At 42.9% G+C, this 24,829-nt stretch overlaps 1 protein-coding gene and 1 long non-coding RNA gene across 5 annotated transcripts in view; one reads left to right on the top strand and one right to left on the bottom strand.

The window, feature by feature from the left end:
- The window catches only part of ADRA1B (adrenoceptor alpha 1B), a 389,407-nt gene that overhangs the window by 146,301 nt on the left and 218,277 nt on the right, over window positions 1-24,829 (bottom strand). The gene's annotated exons all lie outside the window — the stretch shown is intronic.
- LOC116662803 lies at window positions 1,810-10,543 on the top strand. The gene is made up of 2 exons (XR_004318879.1): window positions 1,810-2,034; window positions 8,378-10,543. It is a non-coding gene; the product is annotated as an uncharacterized LOC116662803 (long non-coding RNA).

The raw sequence follows: 24,829 nt of genomic DNA, 5'->3' as shown, positions 1-24,829 counted from the left end.
AGGATGGTTTTTTTTTGGCTGTTATTAGTCGCTCTTGAGCCAGTCCTAGGCCTACTTATAATATTAGTCATGATTTGCAAAACATTTCACGGTTTATAAAGTGCCTTTATGGCTCTTAGCTAGAGAGTTCTTTGCAATGACTCTGAGGGACAATCACTGGGTACCCCTTTTACAGAGGGTAAAAATGAGCCTCAGAGAGCATGGGTCACCAGCTCAAGTTCACACAGCCAGAAACGGGTGGAGTTGGCTCTCGGACTCCAGCTTTTGATAAGGCCATTGTGCTGGTTAAATTCAGTATTTGTTAAGCACTTAGAATGGTGCCTGGCACATAGGAAGCATGATATAAACATTTGTTAAATAAATTAATTAAATAAAACATCGCACACCACTGATCTCTTTAACAAATATTTCTCTAGCTCCTCTACCATCTGGGAAGTGAGGGGGGTTGTAGCTGCGAGCCTGGGTCTCTTGTCTCCATCCTCCATCCCCACCCTCCTTGTGCCCACTGTCCTTAGGCTGCCTCTTGGCTGGGCTGGTCTGTTTCTGTTCACCCTCTCCCCGTGCTCTGGCCTGCCCTTTTTGGCAGCTCCCTACGATATGGTCTCCTCTTGGCAATTAAAAAAGAAACTGGCCTCTCATTGTTCCTGTGTTTCAGGCCTCTGCTTGCTACAGTCTGATGGAATCGTCTTCTAGAAGGTGTTGTTAACCAACAGTGATGTGATGGGTCACAGTGCCCTCCCACGTAACGGATGCACGGGGGGTTTCAGTTAACCACAAGGAATGATTAGTGGTGGAATTCAGGCCTCCGCATAGGCCGATGGGGGAGACATTCTTGTAGGAGAGGTCCTGAAGTCACAGCACAGAAACTTGTGGAGCAGGAGGGCCAAGCGTGCTCAGGGTTTTACATGAAGTCCATTCTGACTGGAAGATTAACGATGCTTCCTTGTCACTCTGCCCCTTTTCATAAAAGCTCTTCCTAAAGTTGCTTCGGAAGATTCCTAACGTTCCTTGTCAAATGGGGCCCCAAATGATTTCTAACTCATGTTTTTAATGGAACAGATCCAGAAATTCCCAAACAGTGAGGAAATAGAATTGTGAAACATGTGTACACTTACTCAAAAAATTTTATTGAGTCTCTATTATATGTCAGGTACCGTTTTAGATGCCGAGGAGGTGACACTAAGCAAGCAAACCACGAGCTCCCAAGGGCTTTGAGATGGCCTGTAAAATGCAGGTCTGCCTTTTGAACCTTGGGTGCGAGGTGCACCAGGTGATCCCCTAAAGTATCTTGGGCTTTAAGCCCTATGAACACATGACAAGACAACTTATTGTTTTGCTAGTTTAAAGAATTCCTTCCTTCTGAGTAAAGACATTACGTGTCCAAGGAATACTGTGGGGATTTGACCCCTTTAGGAATCTTGTGATAGATGAATGTGGGGAGATGGCAATTAGCGGGCAACAGAACAACATTGGAATGGTGGTAATACGAGTAAACAGTCTCATGGTGTTAGAAGCCTTGGAACTAGTATGAACAATGGCTGTGTTCACCCGAGAATCAACTGCTTCCGTATGTCCCCTCTCCACATTTTACTACGATAAAAAATTGGGTCGTGTACATTTTCTTATTGAACTCTTCTTGTTAAATAAACTTTTGTAATAGTCAAAAAAAATAATAAAAAGGACATCATGAGAACGGGGTGTGTTTGAGCCTTCCAGTCAGACCGATATTCCTTCTCTTTTCATCTGGAGCAAAAGAACTTCTGATTTATAGCTGGGTGTTTAGCTACAGGGGATTAAGACTACATTTTCCATCTTTTGCAGCTGGAGGTGGCCACATGACAAAATTCTGACCAATGAGATGTGAGCAGAGACATGGGTGCAACTTCTTCCAGCCATGCTCTTAAAGAGAAAATACATGCTCCCTCCCATTTCCTCTTCAGACTCCGAGAGAGTGAGGATGTGTGGTGAGCCCACATGGGCCATGGGGGTAGATGTCTCCTGGGGATAAGGGAGCAACAAGACAGGAGAAGAAATGTAAGTAGATATTTTTGTTGTTTAAGCTACTGGTACTTGGGTGCCTCCATCAAAGCACCCAATTAGTTCTATCAATTAGTGAAAGAATGGAATTAAAATTTTCTATCATGATTACTGATTTGTCTATGTATTCTTTTGATTCTGTTAATTTTCATGTCTTTTGAAGTTTTTCTATTAGGCATTTACCTATTTATGATTACATGCATTTCTGATGAATTGACCCTTTGTTATTTTGAGATGCCCCTATTTATCTCTGGCATCACTTTTTTTTTTTGTCTCAAAATATGTTTAATCTTAATTTAACATAGCCATCTCAGCCTTCTTATGCTTACTACATGCACAGTATGGGGATTCACTCCATGGATGTGTATTTTAAAGTGTGAGTTGCAGATATGTATAGTCTAGTCTTGCTTTTATATCCATTTGGATAATTTAGTTGGAGTGTTTAGTTCACCACATTTAAAAAAATAAAATTTATATTTTATTTTTTGGAATTACAGAAGAACTGCGAAGATAATCCAGAGTTCCCATATACTGCATACCTAGTTTTCCCTATTAGTAACATCTTACATTAGTAGCCTATTAGCTCTAACATAATTACTGACATAGTTGGATCTATGTCAGATCTATCATTTCAATATTTGATTTCTGTTTTCCCCTCTGTTTTTTTTATTTTTCTTATCTTCTTTTGGATTAGTTTTAGAAATTATCTCTTCTCTATAGGCTTTTTAGCTACACCTCTTTGCATTATATTTTTAGTGGCTATTCTGAGGGACCACAATATAAAAATTTCAGTTTTCAGAGTTTGATTAGAGTCAATACTCTACTTAAGCACATAAGATGTAGAATACTTGGGATTCTATTTACTTCCCCACAACCCGCCATCTTTTATACTGTAGTTGTCACATGCAGTGTGCTTATGTTATAAACCCTGCAAAACAATGTTATAATTTTCATTAAATTGTCTCATGTATTTTAAAGAAATTAAGTGCAAAAATAGCTTTGACATTTATCCATATATTTACCATTTCTGATGTTCTTAATTCCTCCCTGAAGTTTTGAATTTTCCTTGGTATCATTTACTTTAAGCTTGATGAAACTTCTTTGTAATTTCTTGTAATACAAGTGCTCTGGCAATACACTGTCTTAGTTTTCTTTTAACTGAAAATTTCACTTTAGCCTCCTTTTTGAAGAGGTTGGATATGGAATCATGTTCCTGGATATAACAATATGGATTGACCTTTTTTCCTGCAGCATTTTAAAGCTGCTGCTCCCCTCTCTTCGGACCATCATGATTTCTGATAAGAAGTTCATGGTCATTTGAGTCATTGGTCCCTTGTATATAAGTGCTGTTTTCCTCTGGCTTCCTTAAAGATTTTCTCTTTATATTTATTTTCCAGCAACTTAGCTATATTTTTTTAAGCATTTCCCCCCTTCTGTTTGAGTTTTGCTGGGTATTTTGAATCTATAAATTTATGTCTTTCAACATAATTTAGAAAGTTTTCAGTTATTATTCCTTCACATACTTTGTTTCTATTCTATTTTTCCCACCATTTCCTTTTGAGAATCGGATTGCATGTATGTTAGATCTTTTGATCTTATCCCATAGTTTTCTGAGGCCTTGGTCATTTTTTTAAAATCTTCTTTTTGTCTTTTCTTAGATTATATAAATTCTATTCCCCTGTTTTAAGTTTATCAGTGCTTTTCTGTCAACTTTGTTCTGCTATTAAGCCCATCCAATGGCTTTAAAAAAATTCAGATATTATATTTTTTCTATTCTAGTGTTTCCATTAGGTTTAAAAATATTTTCCTTTTATCTGCTTAGACTTCCTATTTTTTATTCATTATTCACATTTTCTGTTTTCTCATTGAGCATGGTTGTAACAGCTGCTTTATGGCCCATGTATAATTCCAACACCTGGGTTATCTTGGAGTTGGACCATCCTTAGAGAATGATTCACATTTTCTTCATTCATTTGCTGAGGAATTTTGAATTATATCCTGGGTGTTACAAATGCTACACTTGTGATGACTACAGATTCTGTTACATTCCCTAAAAGAGTACAGATGTATTTGTTTCAGCAGGAAATTAACTTGGTCAGACTGAAACCACATATTTTTGCCTGTGATGAGTGACAACTCACATCTTGGCTCAGTGTTAGCTGCAAGATGATGTGTGTCTGCTTCGCTCATGCATGATGTCTGAGTTAGCCAGACAGTAGGGGAGAGCTTTTATGTAGAATCTGGGGCACTCCTTCTCTGGTCCTCTCTTCTCTGAGTTTTTGTCTCTTTACTGCTGTCCAGTAGTTGTGTTTACCTAATCTCTGTCCTCTAGTTCTTCAGGTTAGAAAGATGGTGAGTTTTCTTTGGAGTTTTAGCTTCTTCATGCTGTCCTGCTACTTGGGTCTCACCTGAGGCTAAAACTATAAAAACTGGAATCTTCTCTCTCTCCTTTCTTCCAAGATTTGATTTTCCTTTAGATATACCTGCTTTTGTTCACTTTCAGGAGGCTTCTGATAGTTGTTTTTAAACATGTTCTCCAGAGTTTATACTTGTTATTTGCAGGATGGTCAGTCTGTTAGGAGTTTATCTGCCACAGTGAAATGGAAGTCTGAATGTATTAACATTTTATGCATGTTTCAAACTATTTGAAAGAATCTAAAAGTTCTGAATTTGTATTATGGAGCATCAACTTAATGGCATATTGTGCAGACATTAAAAATAGAGTTAAGATTAGGTAACAACTAAGAAACATAATGATTAAGTGAAATTTTTTCATGATGTAAAATCACATATCTACTTTGATTAGAGCTTTGTAAGAATTTGTGAATACATGTAAAAAAGAAGTGGAAGGAAACTTGGGAAAAAAACTTAAAAATCAGTGTGTGTTTTATCTTTAAAAAAGCATTTCTGTTGTCCTTGCAAGAAATTTCAATGCACTTAAAAATAACTCAGGGAGAGAAATATTAGATTCCAGCACTATACTGAATTTTGAACAAAGTAATGGAGGAAAAGGGAGATGAAAAAGATTCTGATCTTTGGCAGTGAGTGAAGTGTTACTGGACTGAGGCTTCCAGGAGAGGGGTGAAGAAGCAGACTGAAGCCAGGCTTGGAAACCTCATGCACCTTGGAGCTTGGAGTGCATGCTCTTCCCTCTGCGGGCCAAGTCTGATGCCCTCATGGGAAATACAACTTCCTGCTTTAAAGAGAAGTAGTTCAGAGCAAGTCCAAAAGTCGTAGACTTTAAATGGGCCTTATGAAACATGGTGGTAAGTTTGGGGAAGTGAATCAGAAAAATATGGACTAAACACTGCCTGATGTTACACACAGGTACACAGGGAAGGACATTCTCAGGGAACAAGCATGGCTTAGCCTTCCTTAGCCACATCCCAAGCATGTGAGAGACACTTGAATAATTTCTTAAAAACAAAAACAAACACAAAAACAAACCCTCCGGAGCCTCAGAACTTGAAAGCTGAATTATTTCGTCTTTTCCTTAGCTTGTCGCCAGTTACTTTTTCTATGTATCAAAGGACTTTCCTGGTATAATACTGCCTCAAGAAGGTTAAGAGGGAAAAGGCCTGCTATTTACCACCTCAGGGAACTGGGGGAGTTTATTTTAGTGACGTGAGCTTTAGTTTCCTCATCTATAAAACATCTATATTACATCTTCTTTGAAGAGTTATGGATGAGAGATAGTAACTACAATGTCTCAGTAAAAAGTGGCCCAGAGTTAGCCTGTGGTAAGTGCCTGGCAACTGTTATTATTACATTGCTAAATAAATCTCTCCGTTCAACATGGTTTCTCTTATTCCCTAAACATACAGTAGTAATTTGTTTTCAAGTTAAATTACTATTTAATTTATTGTTTGCATTAGAAGAAGGGAGAAGTTAACGGCTGAGCTAGAAAACTGGTTTAATATACTGTTTTTAAGTCATTGCAATTGGGTTAAAAATTTGCCTCCACTGGATATGGGCTGTATGACTATGTTGTGGAATTCACTTCTTCTTTTATCTGTAAAATGGGGACAATAGCACTTATCTCTTAGTGTTGTGAAGATGAACTAAATCAGTATATGTAAAGTGTTTGGCATAGTACCTGAGTGCAGTCATCGGTCTAACAGCAGTGACTGTCATCACCGTCACCATCACCATCGTCGTCAATGTTGTTAGCTGGCAAGTATTCTTTCCTTTCCTTATTGTTCCCTATCTTAAATGTCCCATTCCAGCTAGATACCAAAAACCACCACCTACAATAAAATGCTGCACACCAATATACTAGACTTTTGGGTTCTTCCATCCTTCTCTTCTTGGGTCAACTTCACATAGTATTATTATTCAAAGTTACCTCTAGGAAGCATTTGCAGCTATAGCTTGCTGGAAAGAGGGTGTCTAACTACGTATTCATTACAGCTAAATTCGTTACTTCAGTGGAATTGAGAAGTTCTGATGTCACAGTGATTGATCATCAAATGAGCCAATTTCATGTTTCTTAACTTGACCGCCGAGATTCTGAGGCCCTGATTGTACAAAAAAGAGCAGGCAACCCCAGGTATAAATTCACCCTCTGTGTGGCCTGGAGAAGTCTGTTGGAAGTAGTTACAGCACGTACATGCTGAAAGGCACTTTGCAGGCAGTCTTTTGACAGACATTTATTGGTCACCTGCTTTGTGTTTAATCCTGTGCTAAATGCAAGGAGTAAAAAAGAAAATCTGTAAGGTATAGTCCCTGACCTCAGGGAGCTCGCAACCCAACTAGGATATTAAAGGCTACCAAAATGCAACATTTTCCCAAGGAGTAATTTCCTTCGGCAGGGGACATTAATTGATTTGGCCTAAACAAAGGAGGGGAAGACCTAGTGGTGCTTTATGTGAATTATCCCATTTAATTCTTGTAACATCCTATGACACATGCACTTTATCATCTCCATTTAACAGATGCAGAAGCCAAGGATCCAGAGAGGAGATATACTCTCTTCTACTGAAAAAACAAAAATGAAACAGAACAATGAACTGATTTAGATGATTGTACTGGAAGTCAAACAGAAATGATCCTTCTAGTTTAGAGGGAAAAAAGGACAAACTTTCCACTTTGCCCATCTGTAAAATGGGTTAATAGCTACTAACAAGCAAGGAAAAAGGAGACAGAGTGGGATTTTTTTTTTATGGTTAGAATACTATAAAAATAGTACAGTTCATATTCAGTTCAGATCACCTAAGCTCCTTCCTCTTTCTCTGACAACTTTCCTAAATCAAGCTGACTTCTATCAGAGTGCTCTAAATATATTAAAACATCACCTCACTTCACATAATAAAACACCATCCAGTCTGCATGCAGATCATTTTTACAATAATGTTATAGTGACAAAAATCAACAAGTTTCTTGTCGGAACATCTTAGTCATTAAAAATACATTAATAGCTCATTACTCAAGATATTGTACTAATTCTGCTCATTTCCTATTGAAACTTATTAAATACTAAAAGCCTAATCAACCAGTAGTGTTCAGTGACTACAAAGAGTATGCTCCATTAAAGAAAAAAAGAATTATGACCAAAAAAGTAATTATAGTACATTATGTTTATCTGGCCCTGAGCTCCTCTAATGGTTGAATGGCTTTGTAATTCATGTAGAAGAGGGTTGAGGATACAATGTGTTCAAAAGTAAAATTAAAGACGGCGGCAGGCACTAAGGTCTGAAGGGCTTTTTAGAATTCTTCAGAAAAGAGGGTCTGCTAAGAGTGATTCTGCAATGGGTGTTCCTTTTCCTACTCCTCACCCCCCACTAGTTTAATATCTACATGTATAAGTGATCAGAACCGACTCTGAGCTGCCTCACACCTAGAATTCTCCACTCTACTACGTATTTTCAGTGTGACTTTGGGCATTCTAATGCTTTATTTGACCTCCAAACTTGACCAATTTTAGGTGGCGTTCTCTCAGTCTCAGTAAAATCATACTGAAATAATATGTCATACCGTGCAAGGTTGTGCTAAGACTTAAGATGAATGTACGTGGGATGTAGGCACATTGTAGACACTCAGTAAGTGGTGGTATTACTGTTCTTACTCCCACTAGATGAGCCTTTTTAAGGGGATTATATGTTATTCAACTTTGTATCCACAGCATTAGTAAGTATTATGCTTGGCATATGGTAGGTATTTACAGTATGTTTGTTGCAAGAAACTGGAGTCCCAAATATGAAGCAATATCTGATTTTAAACATCCCTCTGAGCATCATAGCATCTTGTTCTTTGTGGGTGCCCAATAAATGTTTGCTTTTGACAACCCAATAACAATGTAATGATTATTGATTAAATACTGATTTCTGTTTTTACCCACAAGGAGCTTAAAACTGATTTGGAAAAGCGAGGTTTCTGCACATGAAACAAGAGGAGAACACTGCCTGTGATGGATCTCCATTTCTCTTCTCTGCCCAACATCCCTCCTTTTCTGACAACACATTCTGTTTTTTCTTTCCTGGAATTGCCACTCCACACTGAACGCTATTAGGAGCTTTTGGGCATTTTTCAGGAAATGTATGGTATTAAAGAACCCAATAGTCATTTTTACCACGTGGCCACGTAGAGCTACACAGGTAGCCGTGTGACTCAGGCCAGACCAGCTGGAGCATCACGTTCAGGTCGCTGCAGCAGTTGATACAGAGGTGGGCAGAATGTCATCAGAAGCTTGGCAAAAATGCACCTTCTGAACTGACTTTCATAGAAGTTACACATCACTCCTATAAGCTCAAAGGATATATTCTCAGCCGATGTACCAGTAGGTACTAGACTGTAGGATGTTCAGAGACTTCAGCTTCTTGAGATGCCCCAACTCCCCACGGAAGATGCTCTTGGGTTGGTGGTGATGAAAAGTCTCAGAAGTTCCCAGTGAGGCATCATACTGTAAAACTGTAACATCAGGGTTGCAAAAACTGACCTTAGCAAGTCTTGTCAATTTCTTAGTTCGCCATTAACACCAGCATGTTGCACTGGGCACAAGTCACGTGATAACCACCAAGGGTCCCTAAGCTGGTGCCACAGTCATCTCATGATTGACAGTTATCTCCCGGGTTTAGGGGGAGGTGAGCACAGCAGGCCAAAAACAAGCATGTGCCCAAATCAGACCCAGTGAGACTTTGACATGGGAATTCTCCAGAACTGCTGGGAAAGATGGAAATCTGCTCCCTGCTGGTGCTGTTAAGAGGACAAGACTCAAGGTGAAGCTGCTGGCAGCCATCTTGCCATTGCAAGGTGGAAATCTTGAGAAAGGAGCTCACCCAGAGGAAGAGAGAGATGGAGAAAACCATGCTGAGTCCTGACACTATCACTGGAGCCTCGGAATCCAGCCACGCCTAACGTAAGCTTTACTCCTGGACTTTTCAGTTTTGCAGCTAACAAACTGTCCCTTTTTAGTTTTGCTTGAGACAGTTTAAATTGTAAACCTTTACTTGTGAGCTACAACACAAACAAATATGTGACTCAGATTACAAATGTGGTTATTTCAGGGAACAGAGAAGAAATTATTCGTAGAATAACTAGGTTAACTTCTTGAAGGACATGCAGCAGAGACTGTTTTTTTGCAAACTAGAGAATATTTGGGTAAGTACAAAAGGGAGGATTCTATGTTCTGAACAAATTTATAAAGACAACATAAAAGAGGATAAAAGAAGAAAGGGAATGTGGAAACAGTCTGATGACAGAAAGGGCACCATACAGACGGTCAGGGTTCTAGTCCTTCCTTGGATACCAGCCAACCTGATGGCCTTAGGAAAGCTGCTTTTCCTTTTTGGGACTTCGTTTTCCTTTATGTTAAGCATGAAATTGGACTTGTACGTCTCTAAGATTCCCTCCAGCTCTACCTTCCATGGGTCTGTGAAACCTGAAAAGGCTGCTCACAGTCCTGTGCATTTAGACATCTCCATAGAGTTCCCTACATGCTCTCGGAATATGGACTCTTCTTGGTCTTTTGTCATCCCCTCCACCCCCCACTTCTTACCCACTTGGCAAAGCGCAATCTCTTCCCTTCATGTTCTGAATGAAATGGAAATGGACAAGCTACATTCGCTGAAAAGCCATGACTTTTAAGCTTTGAAAGCCCTTGACTGTGCCCAGAGAAAGCTCCCCTCTGAGTGAGGGTGATGAAAGCAGTGGGAAGGGGCCGCCTGGTTAATTGTGCTTCTGCGGAGATTAAAGCATGAGCCGGGAACTTGGAGGAACTTTGCTCTTTCTGAGCTGTCTTCCTCTGCCCTCTTCCCTTTCTGTGAAAAAAGGCTTTGGCATCAAGGTCTAAATTAAGATCCAAGCTGTATTATATGCAAAATAGATACGGCACTGGCCTTATCTCAGTGCAGCCTTTAGCATCTGCTGAAATGGCATCGTGTATCCCCCAAAGAAATATTTTCATGTTCAAAAATCCAGTGAAGATTGACACCAGTTCTCACCTGGGCTCACATTCTTAGTTGGAATGTGTTCTAGCTAAAAACGGTTGAATAAAGACGTGTAAAAATAATTAGAAGTCTTCAGGCTGGATTTGAAAGGGGGACTTACACAGTCATGTATCTTTGAATTCTAACACTATTATGCAAATTTATTTGTTTATTTACTGTAAATAGACAATTTTATTTATTTACTTACTTACTATCTGTCACCACCTGGAAGGCAGAGACTTCATCTTCTTTAGCACTGAATACTCTAAGCCTGGCACAGACTGATTGATCAATATATGTTTACTGAATGAGTGAATGGTCAAATGTTAAGTAGTGAAGGATTTTTGTGAGCTCATTTAATTAACCAGAAATGTAAATAGCTGCTGTCAAGAGTTTTTGATTCGGTGAGAAAACCGCAGATACTACACAGAGCTCATATCCTTCCAGCTTAAAACAAAGATGCCTAACATTGTATGCACCTCCATGCAGGTGGCTGTGTGGTGTTAATCTGGCTTTTGTAAACAGTTCATGGTCCTGGGGTTCAGAGAACCCAGTATGGGCATCTTTGATCTCTCTTAACCCTTTCATTTTGCGTGGAATGTACACAAAAAGATTTGCGTTCTTAGCAGATGCCCAAGACTCCCGTTTAGAGAAAACTATGCCATTATTGAGACGATGCTTGGTTGGATACGCCTGCTTGGCCAGGAAGTCCCTGCAGTCCCACAAATGTTGGCCAACCTCAAGGCTCTTGGAAAAGGGGCAGAACTGCTGCACTCAAGGCGTTTTTGGGGTCCTGGAGGAAGAAGAGAGAGGAGACAGTTGGCCGGGTGGGGTGGGGCGAGGGTGAGGCTGAACTGTGAGCTGTGCCTCTTCCTGGGACCTCTCACGTTGTTTTTAAGGTCACTAAACCCATGGACTCCTACTTGCATTTTCCTTTTTTCTTCTCTGGATGTGTAGGACCCAAGTTTCTCATCTGGGATGACAGTATTTGCAGACTCAAAGTCAAAAACGCCCGTGATAAGACATGTCCTTGAGGACTTGGAGATATCATGTCCTGCCCCAGGCAGTGGCTAGGGAGATGTCTGAGCTGTGGTTATTTAGATTTCTGAGGGATGGGTGGCTCCAGCTGACACTGGGGTTGCAAGCAGTTGAGGGAGCTAAGGCAACAAGACATTGGTAAACAAACAAACACAACACAACAAAAAAGATTCTGGTTCTAGAGCCAAATACCCTGTACTTGAGTTAGAATTCCAGCTGTCATAACAGTTCCAATGACCCTACTCAAGTCAAACAAATCTCTTCTGCATAGCACGGGGAACTAGATTCAATATTGTGAACAAAAAATACTGCAACCACATCAGTAAACAAAGAATGCTGAAACCAAGTCATCAGCGGCTGCCACCACCCCTCATTGAGGACAGGCCTGCAGCCCGGCCTCTGCAGCCACTCACAATGGTGCCCTCTGAGGGGACTCAGAATAAGAAAGGACAGGACACTGGCCCCAGATAGCTAGGCGCTTGACAAAGGAATGAATTCAATGAGCCCAAATGTTTGCTTCCTCCCATATATAGAAAAGCACTAAATTCTTTAACTTGAGATGCCTGGTTTTCTTTAGTTAACAAATAATCTTTTATTGTTCCAACTACCTCGTCTTTGTTGTAAAGCTCCTATATATCCTCGCTCCTCCCCACAGAGCCATCTGAGAGCTAAGTCCTCCCTCCCGCCAAATAAAACATAACTCTCAACTTTTAGGCTGTGCATTTATTCCAGTTGACAATCTCTTATAATAACTTTTAATGAAAAAGAATATGAAAACAAATATACATATAGATGTATGACTGGGACGTTATGCTGTACACCAGAAATTGACACAGTAATACAGTGTAACTGACTATATGTCAATTAAAAAAATAAAAGCCCTTTGAACCTTCATTTCCTTGGCTGCTACCTCAGAAGAGAGTCATGAAGGTGATGGGAGAGGATACTTGTCAGCTCTTAGCACAGAGCTCAGCAAGTAGTTCATGTTATTTTGCTTTTAAGGGATTTGCCCAAAGCATCCAGACCAGAAACCAAAACAGAGGCAAGGGCCTGGCCCTCTAGCCACTTTGTTGGCTGCCCTTTTCCCCAAACTCGGAGGCTCCATTCTTCTTTTCAAGGTAACAGCAGAGGTGGCAGCACAAGCTTTGAGTTTTTTAGAGGACCAGCTGCTACTCGACAGAAAACATCCTGTCCAATGTGACTTTCTAAAAGTGAGAACAACACGGCTACTTTAAATAATAGCAGTGAATTATGACTTCCTTTGTATTTATTAGGACAACGCTATAAATAGGAAGCTGTTGCAGCATCCTTGGGGAGAGGAAGAATTTAATTCCATGGGAATCCCATTGTTTTCTGCCATTGGGACTCTCTTTGCTGGGGAGAAACTGCATGTATCATCTGACGTCTACCAGGACATTTATAGTCTTGTTGAAGCTGTTGGCAGTGTTGATGGGCTGCTGGCTAGAGTCGTCTGAGCTCTGAGCTTCACTGAGGCAGTGAGGTGGGGAGGGGGTCCGGCTGGACACTCAGCCGTCTGTGTTCAAGAACCAACTCAATTTTTTGTGTGGATGTAGGAGGATCATTTCCCATCTCAGGGCCTCAGTCAATGCAAGCAAAAAGTTCAAAGGTTTGGCTTAGACAAATTTGAAGTGTCTTTCCATATGTAATATTACGTTATTCTAATAACTGAAGCCAGTTTCATCGCTGGTTGAAAGGGAAGTCATCTCTTTTTGGACCTTTGTGTGCTCTTTGCATTGGGTCTCCATAAGCCCACGTGCTGGCTGCACAGTAGACAGATTTCTGTTTTCAAAGAGAAATTCCAGGCAGCGAGCTATCACTTAATTTCAAATCGTCGCCTTTGTTTAGTCACCTAGGCTCCTTCTCCTGTCCCTGTGCTCTGCCCTTGGCATCTGCCTGGGCCTGTCCAAGGGGATTCAGATTTATGTGGAATTCACATTGTCTTTGAAGATGACAGACTTCTTAGGGCTGCAATGACGAAAATGTGGGACTTTGTGCGTGAGAAATTGTACAAGTTCCAGATGATGTCATCTTTCTCCAGGGAAAACTTTTTTCTTCTGGCCAGTGGTTAGAGAAAGAAAAGATCCTGTCTATCCAATCGGGGACGGAGATGGGTCTCAACTGAGAGTTAATGGGGGTTAGTTTATTTCCAGTTTGTCCCTTACTCTTGGTCTTAACTGGAGGCCCGGAGTGTTTACTAGGGCTTCTCATTCTTATGTCTATGAACTTCAGCTTGTCTCTCTAGCTCTGTGAGAGTTATTTAGCTTTTGACCAGCTGACTTCTGCTTGATTTCTTGGCTTTCCTCTCCCACTCAGTGTAGGATGCAGCAAATTCCTTAAGGTAAAAAGTGGAGCAAAATGTCAGGCTCACTTGTCTTGGAGCCTGTTTCCCCTTGAATCTTGTGCCCCCAAGTCCTGGCTGCCTGGGTGCCTCTCTGATGCCATCAAACAGATTTTTGGTCTCTGAATTTAATCTATTTTTTTCTAGTTATTTTAAATTTAAAGTAATGGGGAATAACCCTCCCAGGTTTCAGACAATACTACAGAGCTACAGTAATCAAAACAGCATGGTATTATTACATAAACAGACATATGGACCAGTGAAACAGAATAGACTGCCGAGAAATTAATCCATAAACTTTTGATCAATTAATCTTTGACAAAGCAGATGAGAACATGTAATGGAGTAAAGACAGTCTCTTCAGCAAATCGTGTTGGGAAAATTGAACAGTAGCATGTAAATCAATGAAGTTACAACACTCCCTCACACCATACACAGAAATAAACTCAAAATGGATTAAAGACTTAAACATAAGATAAGACACAATAAACCTCCTAGAAGAAAACATAGGCAAAACGTTATCTGACATACATCTCAGCAATGTTCTCCTAGGGCAGTCTATCCAAGCAATAGAAATAAAAACAAAAATGAACAAATGGTACCTAATTAAACTTACAAGCTTTTGCACAGCAAAGGAAACCATAAGCAAAACAAAATGACAACCTACAGAATGGGAGAAAATATTTGCAAAGGATGAGACTGACAAGGGCTTGATTTCCAGAATATATAAACAGCTCATATGACTTAATAAGTAAAAAACAAATGACCCAATTGAAAAATGGGCAGAAGACCTAAACAAGCAATTCTCCAATGAAGACATATGAATGACCAATAGGCACATGAAAAAATGCTCAATCTCACTAACTATCAGAGAAATGCAAATCAAAACTACAATGAGGTATCACCTCACACCAGTCAGAATGGCCATCATTCAAAAGTCCACAGATGATAAATGCTGGAGAGGCTGTGGAGAAAAGGGAACCCTCCTACACTGCTGGTGGGAATGCATTCTGGTGCAGCCACTGTGGAAAACTGTATGGAGATTCCTCAAAAAACTAAAAACAGCAATCCCGTTCCTGGGCACATACCCAGAGGGAACCCTAATTCAAAATGACACCTGCACCCCAGTGTTCACAGCAGCACTATTTACAATAGCCAAGACATGGAAACAACCTAAATGTCCATCGACAGAGGACTGGATAATGAAATTGTTGTCTATTTATATAATGAAATACTACTCAGCCATAAAAAATGATAAAATAATGCCATCTGCAGCAACATGGATGGCCCTGGAGTATGTCATTCTAAGTGAAGTAAGCCAGAAAGAGAAAGTAAAATACCATATGAGATCGCTCATATGTGGAATCTAAAAAAAAAAAAGACAAATGAACTTATATATAAAACAGAAACAGACTCACAGACATAGAATACAGACAAGGGGAAGAGGGTGGGAAGGGATAAACTGGCAGTTTGAGATTTGCAGATACTGACTGTTATATATAAAATAGATAAAAAAGTTTATACTGTATAGCACAGGGAAATATATTCAATACCTTCTAGTAGCTCACGGTGAAAAAGAATATGAAAATAAATATATGCATATTCATGAATGACTGAAGAATTGTGCTGTACACCAGGAACTGACACAACATTGTAAACTGACTATACGTCAATAAAAAAATAAAGTAAGATAAAAATAAGAAAAGTAAAAGTAACAGGAGGGTTGGTCTAACACAAGCTACTCCCTCACAGCTGGAAGCAGAAATTACATAATGGGTTAATTTTAACTGTCACCTTCAAGAGGCAACTGTCTGCATGCTATGGTGGAATAACCTCAGAGTCACATGGAACCTGGTTTGAATTCCAATACTGATTTTCATTCATTTATTCAAGAAATATTTATCGAGTGCCAACAATATTCAGCATACTGCACACAGGCACTAGGGAGACAGCGGTGTACAAAACATGAGGTCTCTATTCTTACAAAGTCTTCTTGGGAGGTATGTACATGAAATAACACATAGATACAGATTACGTAGTAAGATCTTTGAAGAAAAAGAACATGGTGCCCAGTTAGAGAATAACAAGGTAGAAATAATTTAGAGGGAGCACGTGGTCAGGGAAAGCCTCTTTCAGGAGTCATGTAGGTTGAGAGCTGAAGGCTACACTGCAGTTAGTAGGATGGAAAATGTGGGTGTTGGGTGGGTGGGAGCATGCCAAGTATAAGGACCAGCATATGCAAAGACCATGAGAGCGTCATGTTGATGAACCAGGGTAACTAAAGGAAAGTGAATGTGGATGAAACACACAGGTCAAGGGTGAGATGAGGTGGGATCAGGGCAGGGATTAGGATTGCTGGTCTAGGAAAGAAATTCAGGTTTTATCCCAGGAGGACAGGGGAGCCATTGCAAGGCTTCTGAGCAGGGGAGTGAAGAAATATATTTTATTGGATTAATATTATCCTGGCCGTTGTGAGGAAAATGGATTTGGGTTGCGGCAGGGCAAGAGTTAGGGAAACCTGATGCAAAGTGATTGGGGTGGTCCAGTGAGGGATGAGGGTGGTGTGTATGACAGTGACGGCAATGGAGATGGGAAGGGTGGTGGATCAGAAACACTGTGGAGAAAAGGAGCAATAGGATTTGGTGGTGGATCAGACTGGAGGGGAAGGGAGAATGAGGAATCAACAGTGAGCCCCAGGTTGCTGGCTTGAACAACCAAAGTGGCCATGTGTGGATCTGCAGTCACTGTATTAATTTGCCACAGCTACTGTGACAATGTATCACAAACCAGAGGCTTACACAACAGAACTTTATCATGTCACAGTTCTGGAGGCTGGAAAGTTGAGACCAAGGTGTTGGCAGAGCTAGTTCCTTCTAAGGGCTGTGAAAGAATCTGTGCCATGCCTCTCCTCTAGCTTCTGGTGGTTTGCCGGCAACCTTGGGCATTCCTCGGCTTGTAGATGCTTCAGCCCGCTCTCTGCCTTCGTCTTTACATGGCGTTTTCCCTCTGGGTATGCCTCTGTGCCCAAACTTCCCCTTTTTATAAGGATACCAGTCATATTGGATCAGGGCCCACTGTAATGACCTCATCTTACTTACCTAATTACATTCCCAATGACTCTTTCCAAATAAGGTCACATTCTGGGGCACTGGGAGTTGGGACTTCAACACCAACATGTATTTTTGTGGAAGACACAATTTAACCCAGTCACTTAGTATCTCTGTGCCTCAGTTTTTTCACCTGCAGACTGGGGACAAAAATACTTGCCTCACAGAGGTGTTATGAGGAACAAACAAGAAGATATATTTAACATGCCAAGAATAATATTTGGCACATAATGGAATTCAGGAATTGTTAGCCCCATTCTGCTCTGTTCCCTAATCTGGAGAGAATGGGGAACTTCAGAGCAGGAGGGAGTATTGGAGAATCCATTAGGGAGGCCTCCTGGGGCACTTGGGGGTCTCAAGGTGTCTCCCAAGATCATGCTCTGTTGGTGACTGCCTCCAAAGCTAGGTAGGCTAGGTTCCACAGGTTAGGCCACCCCAAAAGTTGGAGGAATGGTTGAGACTGTGCTGCCCAGACTGACCCCTGAGTTCAAATAGTGCTTTGGGCAAGCACATGCCTGCTCTGGGCCTGAGATTTCAAGGCACTATTTGTTTGTTGGCTGAACACATATGTTGAGTGAGAAAGCCACAGGGCACTTACTGTGTGCCAGGCCCTGGCTGGTTTATATCCACGCTCTAATTTCATGCTCTCAGTAGCCCCGTGAGATTTCATAGGTGGGGAGCCTTGGCCTTGGAGAGGTTCAATCACTTGTCTAAAAGGTCATACAGTAAGTGGTGGGATTGACACAGGTCTGTCCTCCCTCACCATCTGGGTTCTGAACTTCTCTGTTCCCTGCCTTTAATATTCGGTACTCCCAACGTTCCTGCTGACATGCTCACACTTCCTCCTCTACCTCTGATGCTCCATCAGTGACGCTGGACCCTGGTACAGCAGAGACACAGGACACAAGGGAGACCCAGAACCCAGAACGTGGCTGCTGCATGGGCCCCTCCCAGTTTCCCAGTCTTGCCTGGGGAAGCCCATTAAACATGAAAGGAGCAATTACAAGCTGCAATCAGAGGCTCATGAATCAGAGATTCCTCCCCTTTAAATATTTTGACTCGCTTGCCATTTATTTGAGCCCTAGTCCATATTTTTGTCTCTGTCTTTCTGAAACAGCTTTCAAAAGGGGTGGTAGAAGTGGGCGCGGAGACGGAAGCTTCTCTTTTTGGATAATTAGCTAGGACTGTTCACTGCAGGCTGATTTTACCCTTAGGTAATTTCGGGCTTCCTTCTTGTTGCCCCTAATAATAATTCTGATTTCTTCTGCCGATGTCTGGGCTGCTCCTGCAATGGTGAGGAATTGTGTGGGGATTCAGAGGCAGCAGCTATGGCAGTGCTACTAGAATATTAGAACCTAAAAGTCACTCAGATGGCGTCCCTTGTATAGGATGTGGCTTTAATGGGTGCATGATCCTCATTGCGCCTTCTTTCATAGTAGAAGAGGGGAAGGCACAAAGGATGGTAGGAAAAGGAAGACCACTTGAGTCTGACCTACAGGACATCAAAAGCTCAAAGCTGCAAAGGGAAGGTAAACCAATCTGGAACTTGCCTTCTTTTTCCCTGTTGGTATTTAAAATATATTTTAATGGAAGCACATTCTCACCATCTTTAAATAAAGATGATTTACATTTTTTAAAATCTGAAACTGTTCTGGCATTAGGACCTAATTGCATCCTGGTCCACAGGGTTCAGATGCCTCAGTGCTTATGGGGTAGGCGTTACACGTGCCCTCCTGTGCTGGGACTGCTGGAAGTCCTGGTGGCATCTTCAGGGGCTTGATTCTGATCAAATGCTTAACCACTTTGTTTCGCATTCACTGAAGGAATAGCCTTGTGAACTTGCGGAGTATGTGCTTTTTCTAACCCGAGCATCTTTATTGTAATCTCTCCCCCAAGATAGATGTCTTTTTATTCTGGTAACCATATGCAGTTTACCATATCCATATGCTGTGGATCCCTGCCTTATTTTTCATGGCCTGCAAGTGAAGGCTGACACACGTTACATGGCCAGTAAGTTGTGATGAATCCAATCTGTACAATGAGAGACTCTCCACCTTTTGTCACTGTTTGCAGTCTGCCTGCTGGCTGCTCACCCACCGAGCGCAATCTCTGCAGTGAATGTGGTGATTATCCTTTTTAGAGGTCACCAAGGGAAAGCTGAGCAGAGGAAGGACCTTGTCTTATTAACATTAACAATAATAACCACCTTTTGAGAGTCTGCTAAGGTAGGTACTCTAACCCTCCCCACTTCTTAATATATAAAAAATGAGACTCGTGAGGTTACATAATATGTCCCAACCCAGTCCTTCGGAAAATAGCAGACTTGGGGGCCAAACTCAAACTGTCTACAACTAGGGCTCCTATACACTTGACCAATACATCCTACAAGTTCAGATTTGCAAAGTCAAGTCATTTAAGATCCCAGGACAGCCGATGGCCATCTTGGGAAAACAGCCCTGCCCAAATCACAGCCATCTATCTAGGGCTTATAACGAACCATCACTGTGCTGAATAAACACTTAAATGCATTATTTTGCTTAATTCTCACAATGATCCTAATGAAGATCGTTCCCTGTAATCACTCCCAGTTTTATACGTGAAGAAACTTAGGTTCAGAAATAAGAAGTCACATCCTTGTGCTGTGCCGCGAGTAAATGGTACAGCTGTATTTTATTTTATTTTCATTACTCCACTCTCAACATCAATGACTTGGAAATTTTTTTATCAGCTGGAGATTTAAATTGATGGCAATTTTATGACTCTAAAAGCAACATGATTAGTAACCATGTGCCGTCTTCTCCTTGGTAGGAGTATATCCTGTATGAGTCTTTCTTCAGTACCTTAAATACACACGGCCCTAGCAATCACACATTTCCTGGCAGGCTCAGAGCTTTTTGCTAACTCTAATTCTCTTCCCTTCAGGGCTCAGATCACATCCTTCTGTCCTCAGATCCTATGAGGTCTGGCAAATCCAGCAGGGCTCAAATGAAGCCCTTTGTAGTGTCCTCTGCTCCCGTGAACCCTAGGTTTTTCCTTCTGTTGAACAACCCTCCCTCCACACCAAATTGTCATCTGGCCCCCTTGCATCTCCCTCCTCTGGGTCCCAGTTACGCCCTCCACACCCAAAAGGCCCAGTCTCCATTCTTCCCCCTGTAAATAGTCTTTAACAGTGGACTGGAAAGAAGCCCAAGGTCCCTTAAAACCATTCTTGCCTGGGGAGGGCCTCTCATTTCCCTCCAAAGGAGGCGAGAAATACAGAAAAGAAAAATGGCTAACCATGCTGAGTTATTATGGATAAAAGCAAAAGTCAGCACAATCATTTCCTGACACACATGGTAAAGCCTCAACTACATGAAAACAGCAGGGTGCGGAATTCTGCGTAATGGAATTTTCTGGATAACTCAGGATTCATCTTTCTGCAGTTTACTCTCTGCTCCCGTAAGGGCAGCAGAGCAGACAGAATGACTCTCTGCTGCTCGAGGACCACTCCTGGGCAGCCACGGCCTCCACAGTTCCTCAGGCAGACGCAAGCCTGGGATCTCCCTCCCCTTGCTGCGTCTCGAGGGTTCTGTCTTCTCTCTTTGTTCTTGGCATCTGCAGATTTTCTTCCCTGATTTTCAGCCCCTACATTTTGTTAAAAGTTAAAAATAATCTTTAGGCTGATATTTCTAATCTTTAGAGAGCAGGGCTTTTTTTTTTTTTTTTTTTTTTTACAAAACATTTTTATTTGGTCCTTCGGAGCCTGAGGCCGGGAACACCCGTGGAGTCATCCTATAGAGATGGTACTGACAACTGATAAAATAGTCTGTGTGTCAGAAGAGCTGCCATATGCACAGGGTTAAAAATAGTCACAGCTCAGGTAAAAGGAGAAAGTATAAAGGAGGCTCTAGGGGTAGTCTAGTGCTTCTGGGTGCTTCTCCAGGTGTAAACCACCCCCTCTGCAAGCCCCAAGGAAAGTGAGGGGCTGAGGGCAGGGCTACCTGGGGGCCACGGGGCAGGGGGAGCCAAGTGGACTTTGGGGAAGCTGGCCTCAGACGTCCCTGGGCAGACAGAGCTCAGGGCAGAGCAGCCATGGGGAGGATGCTGGGCTTCTCAGGTGGGGAGAGGCGGGGAGGGGCCGCACCCTGTGCGTGCCTGGACAGGGCTGGCCAAGGATTTCTGCTGGACCTTGTTCCTCCCCGCAGAGGTCAGGTGGCGCTGAGGACAAGCTACCTCACCCAGCAGCAGAGCTGGGCCCAGGCCCACCTGACCTGCTGGCGGAGCAGGGCTTCTTGTGTCTGCTCACTCTGCCACCCTGACTGGAAGATGGCCACGTGTCTCCAAGCATCTAGTGCACAGCCACCAGGGCGTTCATGACAGTGGGGAGCTCTCTGATTCTGCAGCATTTGTCTGATAGCCTGTCTCCCAGCAGGAAGAAGTAAGGCACCTCCCACTTACTTCTTTTAATCCTTACAACAAACCAGAGATACAGGCATTTATTATCCACTCCTTAGAGCCTGGGGAAACTGAGGTTCAAAGAGATCAACTGTGCTGCCTAAAGTCAGTGAGGAGGTGCTAAGGGGGGATGTGCATTTAAGACTCTGCCTTTGACGCAGTCGCTTTCCCTGCTGGCCCCCACAGCTGGAATGCAGTCCAGATCCGGGAAGGGGAGGCCCTGGTGTGCCTGGCAAAGGTACGTTCTGGAGGCCTCATCCTCCTTGAAGGTCTAACTGCAGCAACATGGTCATCGAACGACCTCATCTAGTGCTTCCCTCCCTCCCTTTCCTGAGCTCCTCCACCTGCCCTCCTCCCTCCCCAGCAAATAACCCTCCCTTTAGTAAGGTCAGCCTGGGAGCAGTTTTCTTATAATCTCTGATGTGAGTTCATTTCCCAAACCAGTGATGCCTGGCTACGCAGCTCAGCCAAACCTGGTAACATTTCTGAATTTAATTTACCTCCCTGTATAAGGGACTCATAATTCCTCAGAGTAATATACAGTGTCCCAAGCACATTTCCATTCCCATGGTTTTATTTTGTCCCCAGGAAGTTAAATTAATAATAATTTTTTTAAAAGCTCACAGTTATCGAGTACCTAGGTGCCAGGAAGCAAATCTGTTCACATTTGTGTTCTGGTTTATCTTCACAACACTTCCATGGAGCAGGTATTTCATTATTTCCAGTTTATGAACTAGAAAACTGAGATTAAGTAATTTATCCAAAGTCGCCTTCCCAAGAAGTAGAGGAGACTGAATTAAGCGCTCAGATTCTACCGTCTAATATTCATTCGATTATAAACCCTTCTTCCCATTTTTCAGGTGTCATGACACGTGCTTAAATTCACATCAGCAGGATGAGGAGCAGAACCAGCCTGGGGCTTAGTTTTATAGGGACGGGGCTTTTGTGACGCAATCACACGGTCTCATAAGAATGTGGAGACTCAGAGATTCAGTGACTCCACGGAACAATCTGTGTTTGGGTGAAACCTCTAGGCGCAGCCTCTTCCCCGCCAAGGTCCGGAGGCTGCCTGAGGTCTTTCCTCAGGAGGCTGGCCCTCCCTGTCCACTGCCCTCTAAAGGAGCTCGCTGGCTCTGTGCCCATGCCCAGGCCTGGGATTTACGGCCCCGGCTGCCCTTCCGCCCCTGGAGGTCCTTCCACACCCTCCAGAGCCTGGACTGAGGCCTGAGGCCCAAGGACCTGGCTCTCCCAGAAGGCACTGCTCCCAGCTGGCAAGGTGCCGGCCGTGGGTGGGGTGGGCTCAGGCTGGGGCAGGGGAGGACGGAGTGGAGAGACAGTTTGATTCTGTGCCCTGACCCTGGGTGTGGAGAGACGCTCGGGGGACTTTGCGTCCCAGTGACCAGCTCCAGAAGCTTTCAGAGATCTTAGATTCCTGACTTGGCCCCGAATAACCCCCTGCTGGATCTGCTCATGTCTCCACTGCCAGAAAGCCCAAGGATGACACAAGTCCTCTCCTACGGAGACCTCCCATCCCAGAGCCCCCTTGGGTGCACACACTGGGGCCCTCCACACAGGGACGTGTCCTCCAGACAGTGTGTCTCACCCAAGGAGGTCAACCAAGGCTGGAAGGACAGCTGGGGTCAACAACACCCAACTCCCAGGGGCTGATGGCTTCATTTTATGCTTCAACTCCCCCTCCTTGCCCCCACCCCTTTCCTTCAACTTCTTATCTCTTTTCTTTTCCCTCCCATCCCAGAGCCAATACACTGTGGGTTCACCAGTTTCACTTATAATCAGCCATGTGGCTGTTGGAAAACTACTTAAACTCTCCGTGCCTCAGCTTTTTTTTTTTTACCTGTAAAATAGGGGTGATAAAATCTTTTTAGCTTCTGAAAATTGGAAATAGAGTGTGCCAAATGTCAAATCTTTGATAAATGGCAATAATGGTAATAACTTATATTCCTATTATGCGGTGTGGTAAGGAAATTAGCTAAGAGGATTTCATTTTATCTCCAAGTATACCTCCCAGGTGTGTATGACATTACAGATCAAAGAATAAGCCCCTAATCAAGGCTCAGAGGCTTTTAAGAATAAAAATATGCACATTACAGCTATAGAAAACATTGCAGAGACTGCATGAGGATCAATCATACTGTCACCCTCTGTGTGTGCACATTTCTCTTCCTTCAGGTCTCTCTTTGGTCCCCGGGTACAAGTTCTTTTCTCTGTCACTGAATAATATACACACACTCACAGCGGGTCCTTTGGGTCCTTCAGTCCTGAAGAGAGCGGAAAAATGAATTAAAAGTTCACTGCCCAAGCTCAAGAGAGAGGAAGAAACGCACTGCAATGATGGATGGGCTCAGCCTCCTTGTCAGCAGAAGATGCTACTAGCTGATGAGGCTGACCATGGGGACATGCTGGAGGATGCCAGCAACACGGGGAAGGATGGTCAACAGTCCTCCACAGGTATTTTACTGTCCCACATTAGACTCTACCCCACATCAAGCCAAGCCCCCTCTTCTCCGACCAAACGCTCTCTGGGTGTCACACCCGAGGAACAGACAACCGGGTCTAAAACTGGGAGGTCTGACAGCTAGCTCTCCAAACTGGGAGACTTCACGAAGTCAGGGAGGAGGATGCGAAAGCACCAAGTGCAGGAGGCAGCAAATGGACTGCATGCTCTAAACTATGTCCAAGACTAATTATTCAAGATTGGGAATGGGGTGCTAGAGTTGAAAAGGAAAAAAAAAAAAAAAAAAAAAAAGGAGAGAAAGGGAGAAAGAAAAGAAGCCTCTTACCTAAACTGAAATCCCTCCCCTGACGAAGCACACATCTGGGACTCACTCTCTGCTGCAGCAAGCCACCTACTAGCTCTCCACCAGGACCCTGCCCAGTCACCGCGCCGTGGGGACGGCATGCAGGCTGTGCTTCGCGAGGGGCTGACAGAATTTTTCTCCGACAGTATTCCTGCCAAAGTTCGTTTTCAAGCCATGGTTCATAAATACACAGTATTCCAGCAAAAAATCACAGAATGTCCTCCTGAGGTTGACGAGCAAATAGTTTCATAAATAACCCTCTTGACACGTGCAAGATGTTAACATTTTTGAGGTTTCGGGTAGGGGCAGACACGGATTTAATTGCTCGATTCAGTCTGGAGCCACTCTGGAGTTGGACGTTACCTCTTGGGGGCCGATGGAAATGTTTTCCTTGGCTTGAGAAAACTGGTGTTGCTTGTCAGCACTGAGGACAAAGGCCTCTCCTCAGAAAATTCTGGGCCAGTGGGCGGCACAGGTGAATCTGACCAGATCTGTACGCAAGGGGACCCGCGCTGGGGCATCAAATACAAGGCAGTCCCGCACACAGGAGGAGGGCTGGGCTAAGCCACAGTGCTGGCCATCTTAGAGGCACTGAGTGCCCAGCTGGGAGAT

This window comes from Camelus ferus, chromosome 3, assembly GCF_009834535.1.
Source record: "Camelus ferus isolate YT-003-E chromosome 3, BCGSAC_Cfer_1.0, whole genome shotgun sequence".
Taxonomy (NCBI): domain Eukaryota; kingdom Metazoa; phylum Chordata; class Mammalia; order Artiodactyla; family Camelidae; genus Camelus; species Camelus ferus.
This window is presented reverse-complemented; position numbering and strand designations above follow the sequence as displayed.